We start from the raw sequence: 9053 nt of genomic DNA, 5'->3' as shown, positions 1-9053 counted from the left end.
TTTCATCAGCATTATATATTTGACAATGGAATGACTCAATTATAAAAAGAAAAGTCTCACTATTTTAAATATCAAGGAAAAATTATTATAATTTAATTGTTAGCTGATACTAAAATAACATTTACCAATATTATAATTTTTTTAAATATTTAGAAAATCTAAAACTAAAACAACATTTACCAATATTATAATTTTTTCAAACATATTAAGATTTTTATTATAATTTTATTGTTAAACTAACCATAAAAAATAACTGACTAAGATTATAATGGAATACTATCTAATCCTATTAAAAATGTTTAATGAATGATCTTTTAAAACATTTGATGAAAATTTTAAAAAATAAAATATGAGAAAAGTTTGGAGTTGTTTATAATGTGATGTTTTGAAGATTTCAATGACGGAATCCAGTAGAAGAAATTGAAGTTAAACCTTGATTTGTTGCCATTAAAATGGTTTTTTAACTGTATATTTGGATTTAGCACCCTGGAAAACCCCTGAGACGCTTTGATTGTACAAAAACTAGCTATCATGCTGGATTTTGACCGTAAAACCCACTGAAAAAACTTCCAAAAAATCTCATTATAGACGACTACAAAAAGTTTTGATAGAGTTTCCGATGGAAGGGCAACATTAAAATTATAATGCCAAGAGTAATCTCGATGATTAATTGGTTTATCCACACTAGACTTTAGCAATACCTAGAGCACTCTCTGCGGTCCATGCGGGCTAAAGCCTGTTGGAGGTATTGGCAGGCCCTTTTGAATTTAGAATCTGAATTAGCCAGACTTGAGGCAATGTGGAAGCTACGATTCAAGGTTATATCGTTTATTACAGGGGCCACGGGCAAGGCAAGGAGATGAAACAGTGCGCGGAGAGGGGATTGAAATTGAGGGCGAAGGCCTTATAATGCAGGGCATATGGAGGGTCATTTGTATACGAGGGTTTTACCCTGCAAGGCTTTGCAGGCCTCTTTTAACAGTTGCTCGGAAGGAGGTTGTGAAAGAAAACCCTTATACATTGATGAAAGAAGATGGTATTCAGGTATGCTCCAACATGTGGGTTCAGGGTTTTAAGTACCCAACGAAGATGATGACCAACGTAACTGGTTTTCTCAAGAGATTCGAGCTGTGGGTTATTGCCTATCAAAAGGTATGTGCTGATGAAACTGGTGAAATTCCACCCCGCAACGCAATTCGAAAGGTTGTTTTAGAAGATTTATTAGCTCTGAGAAACGCTGTGTTGCAATCTGAGTTTAAATGGGGTTCTAGGGCTGAACCTTATATTAGGTCTCCCAGGGAAAAATTTAGAATTAAACCCTTATCAAAGGCCAAACTCAAATTACTTTCGCTGTCTGCAAGAATTTCTCCCTTCCAGGATAGAATTGTGCAGGAGGTTTTACTTATGATTTTGGAACCTATATTTGAGCCTCGTTTCACTCAGAAATCTTATGCTTTTAGGCCTGGAAGGAATGCTCACACTGTCCTAAGAGTCATTCGAAGCAATTTTGGTGGGTATGTCTGGTTCCTGAAAGGTGATCTAAGTACTATCTTGGATGAAGTCAAGGCTGGGATTGTGATGACTTGCCTTACAAAAGCTATAAGAGATAAGAAAGTAACTGATCTCATTAAATCAGCCCTAAGAACTCCTCCTGCTGTTGAACCTTCCGATGATGAAAAGAAACAGAAAAAGAAAGGGAAATTCCCGAAGAAGAGGGTTTTGTCGGAAAATGAGCCAAAGCCTGATCCTTATTGGCTAGAGACCTTTTTTGGGTTTGCGCCAGAGGAGGCAGAGAAAGTCCCATCTTGGGGCCATTGTGGAGTGTTGAGTCCTCTTCTTGCCAACATATGCCTCAATGAATTGGATCACTGGATGGAAGAAAGGATTACTGAGTTTTATTGCCCTTCAAGTACTGACGTTATATGGAACGATCCAGTCAATTCAGGGAGCTACAACCCTTCCTGGCCAGAATTCGTTCCCACCAGTGGTCGAGAGAAAACCAGGAAAATGGACTATATACGTTACGGTGGGCACATCTTGGTTGGGGTGAGAGGTCCTCGGGGAGGTGCTGTTTACATTCGGAGAAAACTAATGGAATATTGTGAAGAGAAGTATGGGTTGAAGCTTGACAAAGATGGCTTCCCAATAGAGCATGTTTCAAGAGGAGTCTTGTTCCTTGATCATATTATTTGCCGGCGTGTGATATATCCAACTTTGAGATACACTGGATCGGGTGGTGAGATTGTCAGTAGAAAAGGTGTGGGTACTCTGCTTTCTGTCACCGCCAGCTTGGAACGGTGCATTAGTCAATTCCGAAAACTAAAATTTGTCAAGGGTGACAGGGATCCTGATCCCCAGCCATGTTCTCGCATGTATTTTGCAACTCAAGCACACAGCAATTTACAAATGAACAAGTTTCTTGAAACCATGGCAGAATGGTTCAGATATGCAGACAACCGGAAGAAAGTAACTAGATTTTGCTCCTACATTATTCGTGGTTCTCTTGCAAAGCTCTATGCTGCAAAGTACAAGCTCCATTCTAGAGCCAAGGTTTACAAGGCCGCCTCACGCAATCTAAGTCGCCCATTAAAAGAGAGGGAGGGTGAGTTGCCAGAATACAGCGAGCTTTTAAGAATGGGACTAATTGATGCCATTCATGGCATTAATTTTACTCTCTCTTCTTTGGTGCCCACAACCGACTATACGCCCTTTCCAACTAACTGGATGCCAGAACACGAGAGAGTTTTACAGGAATATATAAAAGTGCTCACCCCGAAAACTTTTAAGGAACAGCGGGCCTTACTGAAGCAACAAGGGCTAATTACGCCACAGGATTACATGTCAATGTTGGTGTGGAACTTCAAAATGCATGGAGTATTTACGGATTGCACGCCAACTCCTGAAACACAGTCCAAGCAGCAAAAATACATAGGTCAGTCTGGAGAGAATGACCGAAATGATGAAGATGGTTGTATATCTAATAAAAGTTAAAGGTGATTCCGTCTTTAAAAATGCATGCACTACCACCAAGCATTATGTAATGGATTGTGGCTACTCGAAATGATTTTGATTGAACACAGCAGGTTCCAATCTCCTAACCTATGGCTAATGAAAATAGAAGGAAATTATTGGGCTGCACTTGCTGAAAACAAGCAGAATTGCAGAAATATCAGCACTAAATTGTTTACCTCTGCTTGATAGATTTTATGTCTTGCTAAGGACCTGACTTCTTGAGAGATTCTATGTCTTGCTAAGGACCTGACTTCTTGAAGGCAAAGGACACTTTTCTTACTTTCACTGAATTTACAATCTACTTCATTCTGTTTTTGAGATGGCACCAAAAGAAAGTACTCATGTTTAACATCAACACCAAACTGCAGTTTCCTGCTGCCGCACAATTTTTATACTTATGCTTTCTCTTTTGCCATTTCCTTTTGGACATCTCTTATATAATTCATCTTACTGTATGTTGGACACTGAAGCTCAGTAAGTTGCATGCAAGAAGGGCAACGGGCGAAGAAAGAACAGCGTAGACTGCAAGTCCACAGTATATAGGGATATGATTACTGATTGCAAATGGAGGTTACTGTAAACACTGTTCTTATATTCATATGGCAAGTCTTTAAAGCGGTCTTCATTGTTGTCATTTCAGCTTTTCTTAATCATGGATGTGGTCACGTGACACAAATATACACCTTGTAGAATCTGCTAACTGCTTCAAGCTAATTTGTTTCCAGTACTCACGTTGCTTCAAGCTATGAAGTAGAGTAGACACTGGCTTCTAAATGATATGAACAATCTGCTGGAAAATGGAACACAAGAAAAAACTGTGAATCGATACTGATCCCTCGAAGAAGCAGCTGGTACATCTTAGAAGTCTATATCTGAAGTTTTTGAATTTTTTAAGGAAATGATTATATTAATCCGAGAAGAGAAACCGTGGCCAAGCCAGTCAGCACACGATACAAAATTTTTAAAGTTATAGCGAAGGCCTTCAGACAAAACTAGAGACTTTTCCCAGCAAAAAACTACAGACTAACCAAGCCTAGTTCTATTCTGCATAGCTGGCATGTGTATTGCCTTACAAATTGATATGAAAGAAAGATAATACGACAAAACATAACCAAATTGATCGGAAAGCTTAAGAAAACAGGCCCTTAGATGGCAGCTTTTACACGTTCTTCCAAAGTTTATATGGCAGTTTCATCTATATTCCTTTCCAATTCTGGCAATTCCACAAGGTGAGCTTCAGTCACAGCAACTGCCAGGCTTGGAGAGATCAGACCAGGGTGGTCATAACCTTTTCTTTAACGACGGGAAAAGCTCTGGAGGAGGGTTCTCCAATGATCGTAGAGGCCAAAGAAGGGGGTGAACTTTAACAACATATGGGATATGGAAATTTTCCACCACTCGATTAACCATAGAAACCAAAGACCCCAATTTTGATTCCAATTCCAGATGTTTTCTTTGATATATTTGCATAAATGCAATAGCCTTGTCCTTGGATTCTTAAGCGACAACGGCTGGGTAGTGGTTTCCACCGTGCTTCTGTTTCTCACACTAATTCAATTTGCACCCTCTGATTCCATTTTTCTTGCCATTGGTTCGACTTCAGGAAAGAATTCGCCACTGAGCTCTGCACCTCTAACATGTGTCTTTCACAATGTTTCGTCTCCTACTTCATATCTGCTGACTCACATAGCACACAACAGTTGTTTGCTCGATGGCAATGAGCCATGGCTCCCACTACCCAATAGATACCACAAACTGTTCTAACTGGAGGGTCAACCATATACCAATGTTTTAAAACTCCGACGCCGACTCCGACTTGACCGAGGGTCGATTCCGACTCCGACTCCGACTCCGTATCGACTCGGCTGGCTCGATTTCAATGACTCGGTCGTTGTAAAAAATACATTAAATATTTATTTTTTATAAAAACACATAATTTTAAAGATTTTCATTCATGTTTCCAAACACACAACATTAGAATATAGATAGAAGACGACATATGATCAAAGTAGGCTCATGAATGTATCTATTATATCAAAATGGCACCCAGTGCACTGTCCAATACATACACGATGATGATATAGAGATCAAAACAAAAACACATAACCAAGGAGGCTATAAATGGCCTCTACAACAAAAGTCTGTGACCAGTACTACTGGCTACTGCTAGAGTTGCCAACATCATCTCGCTCAGTGTTACTTGGAAGCGGGAGCGAGAGCGAAAACGGGAGGGGGAGCGACATTTTCAGAAGCTCCCGGTTTGGGAGCGAATCCCGGAGGAGTTTGACAACCAATGTCACTAACATCAAGGTACATAAAGGGATTGGTGCTCTTGATTAAATACGAGTTCCATACCCTAATACATGACAAAATTCAATGGAAACATTGCATTCCCCCAATCCTGAAATCTTGAAAAACTGATAAGTCTGCTGGATTTTGAATGAAATCTAAAATTCTACTTTCTCTATATGAAATCCAATGAGGCCGGAACCACTCTCAAACATCCTGAGTCATTTCATAGTAATGTTAAAAATTTAAGTAAAAGTGACATTCTCCTTTTACTTTAAGAATTTAATATTACTATGAAATTTGAATAACATATCAATACTACGAGAGGGGAATGGACCCCAAAGACCAAAAAACCAATTAATAAAACCAGTTGGAGTCCCCCACACTCAAAAAAAACATAAAAAATATAAAAGTTGCGTTTTTGGGGTTTATTGGCCGCATGAAGTGACCCGGCCGAGTTGATACAGACTCGGCCGAGTCGGCCGAGTTAAGATTGGTCCGGTCGAGTCAGCTGAGTTAAGACTGACCTAGCCGAGTCATGCCATGACTTGGGCGAGTCAGTGTTAACTTGGCCGACCGAACCGGTTCGATGGCCGAGTCGCAAATTTTTTTACCGTCTTGGACCAACTCGGCCGAGTCGGTTCTGAGCCGGCCGGCTTTTAAAACACTGCTATATACACATAAAAGAGAGACTCCACAATATCTGAGCTTGACTTTGCACTACCAAAACATCTGAGCAGGAAATGAATTCCCAACACGACAAACCTGCCCATTTAACCTTGGTTGATAATAATGTTCGACAAACAGGAGATGGCCACTTCATCGTACTCCTCATTACGTCATTCACTGCTGGGAAGTTAACACATTGGTAAAAAACTTCCTAACTCAAAGCTGTCCTATGTTTCTTTATTAAATAATGAGGATCTTAAATTACTTTAATAACAGAATTAAAATTTTGAACATGTAACAGTCATACACATAGCTGAAAACATAAACAACGGGAAGCAAAATATCTTTTCAAGTACACGGAATTCTGTCCTTCAAATCAGCCTATTATTAATGATTAAAACTTACAAGGACACCTCTAAACTGAAGTTTTCAGCCTCCTAGATTGGATACTCAGATCTGCATTTTATTAAACTGTTGTACAACACTTCAATTTTATTTGACCCAGGCTCCTCTCTTGTGCTCTGAATTTGAACAGCTAATCTTTCTCTAATCTCCGAAGTCTTCTTGATATCCAAAATGTGTGTATACAACTTCTCCTATCTTGTCCTATTTATGCTTTGAGTGAGATAACTACCCCTATTTTAGCATAACATGTGCTTTCAAGTAGAGAGATTACATTAATAGTCCCGTGACCTAGGTACACATAAGTAGATCAAAACCTCACTCTTATGTCCTCCTTTTCATAATGCAAACTTGAGTAGGCCTAATGGCCAAGAACATGTGTTTCCTTCTAGGAGGTCACAGGGTCAAAACTAGAGGGGTGTAGAGTTTGTACATGTTGATTGATTAATATTGGTTTGTTGTGATGAGGCTCAAGAGATAGGTGTCCCCCAAATAATCATTGATGGGAATGCCTTTGGACATCTTGGATCTTGCCAAGTTGCGTTGTTGGTACTAGCTACACCCAATTTGACCGTCAAATCAAAACAATTAAATGTACTTTAATATTAGATCGAATCTAACTCAATAATATTCATAAAATCTGTAGAATATTTTATTTGGATTTTTAAGATTTACGAGATTAGGGAAATTAAACTTTCACTTTCATTTAATAAATAAAATTATAAGATAGTATTATTTCCCACCTCTACTAAGTGGTCAGTAGAAGTTACCATGATCCACTTCTCACATGTTGTTTAAGAAGTTCCTGCTCGAGCTCCAATTTTCAACACTCTCTTTGCAAGGAAATAATGTTCCAGGTCTGTCTTTGAATGCTTCAAACTTCTTTTTTACTAGGGGCTTGGTCAGAGTATCAGCTACCCGTTGGTTGGTGGGAATATATTGGATTTTCACTGCTCCCTTTTGAATCTTGTCTCGAATGAAGTAATACCCGATCTCTATATGCTCGAATCGGTCATGAAATATTGGATTCTCAAAGAGTTTGATACAACCCTGGTTGTCACAATAGATCCCTGTGGGATCCAACTTTCGATCAAATAATCTTGTAATTAACTTGTGAAGGTAGATGGCCTTACAACTCATTGTACTAGCTGCCATATATTTGGTCTCTATTGAACTAAGTGCCACAAAAGTTTGCTTCCTGCGGAATCAAGATATCACTATTGATTCAAAACTAAAACAACACCTTAAGGTGCTCTTTCTGGCTGTTGCATTGCCTACTCAATTTGAGTCTATATAACCTGGCAATTTCACCATCTCCAATATATCTTAGACCATGCTCCATTGTGCCCCTCAAATACCCAAGCACGTGTTTTGCTGCTACCCAGGTCCTACCTTGGCTCCACTATGAACTAATTCAAGGTGTTCACTGCAAAAACTGTGTACAATGTGGGATTCACCAACTTTGAATATGAAGTTGTCACCTTCTTCAAATTGATGGTCATGGGTGTGATCATAGGTTTGTAGTCCTCCATCCAAAATCTCTTTAGGATCTTAGCGATGCACTTACCCTGTCCAAGGAAAATTTCCTTTAGTGTCTACCAAACCTCTAAATCCAAGAAGTAATGCATCATGCCGATGTCCATCTTGAACTCAATCGTCATGTCTGCATTGCACCTTGTAGTGAGCTTCTCTCTACACCTTGTTAAACTAAGTCCCTAGACAATTACAAGGACCACATAAATATGAGTTTTAAACGTTATGTTTGATGACGTGTTGTCATTATCCACTCATTAGTTGCCAATGCAATCTAGATCTAGAATGGTCCAATTGATATACTATAAATTAAGATCTTGAGATCAATATAATGAGTTAAAAATAGTTGCCAATGCAATCTAGATCTAGAATGGTCCAATTGATATACTATAAATTAAGATCTTGAGATGAATACAATGAGTTAAAAATATGGCATAAATATTTTTTTCCCACTTTGCTTGTCTTGCCTTGCTTGCCTCAAATATTAACGTGGTATTAGAGCAAGGTTAAGAGAGGCTCGTGATGATATCAAAGAGGGGTTGAAGAAATGGCGATGCTAGATTTTCCATAGGAAATGAAGTCTCTACAATAAGATTTTAGATCTACATCCACTTTGGGGATGCAATGGTAAAATTGCTCCATGGCAATATGCAATGGCAAAGACAAACAATAAAAAGGATCTGGTAAATTTGATTTGCATTTGTAAGCAGTTTTGGCGTATGGTTCACAAGATCTGTGTTACACTCTTGTAATCTAATTTGTTTTCATTTAATCATCTCGCCATTATTTTCCTTCAAGCCATCGTATTAGATTTTTTTCTTGGATCTAGTTTTCGATTCCTATTATTAGCAAGCTGGCTGGTTCGATTGGGATCTAGATGGGGAGCAGATCTGGAAGGGAAATGCAAGATTGGAATGCTGATAGGCCGCCATGATGGTGCAGGTTGATTCCTCGTTTCTTCTTGAGCCTAAAACCCTTACCTTCTTTAAGTGACTCTATAACTTTTTCCTTTGCAGTCCTGAGCAAACAAGGCAACCTCGCCGCTAACCCTAATGATGCTTGACCCTCAACATCCAATCTTTGCAGTAGTGAAATTGCAGATTTAAGCTTATCCTGTCTGACTTCAAAATTCCTTGCATCAAATATCC

General features: G+C 38.9%; 1 pseudogene; it reads left to right on the top strand.

Annotated features, from left to right (window-relative positions):
* Positions 1–634: 634 nt before the first annotated feature.
* LOC149157544 (nuclear intron maturase 2, mitochondrial pseudogene) lies at positions 635–3379 on the top strand (annotated as a pseudogene).
* Positions 3380–9053: the final 5674 nt, after the last annotated feature.

This window comes from Pinus tabuliformis, chromosome 5_2 (genome assembly GCF_031772625.1).
Source record: "Pinus tabuliformis cultivar Carrire ecotype Pingquan chromosome 5_2, CPIR1, whole genome shotgun sequence".
Taxonomy (NCBI): domain Eukaryota; kingdom Viridiplantae; phylum Streptophyta; class Pinopsida; order Pinales; family Pinaceae; genus Pinus; species Pinus tabuliformis.
Note: the sequence above shows the minus strand (reverse complement) of the source record. Positions and strands in the feature narration are given on the sequence as shown.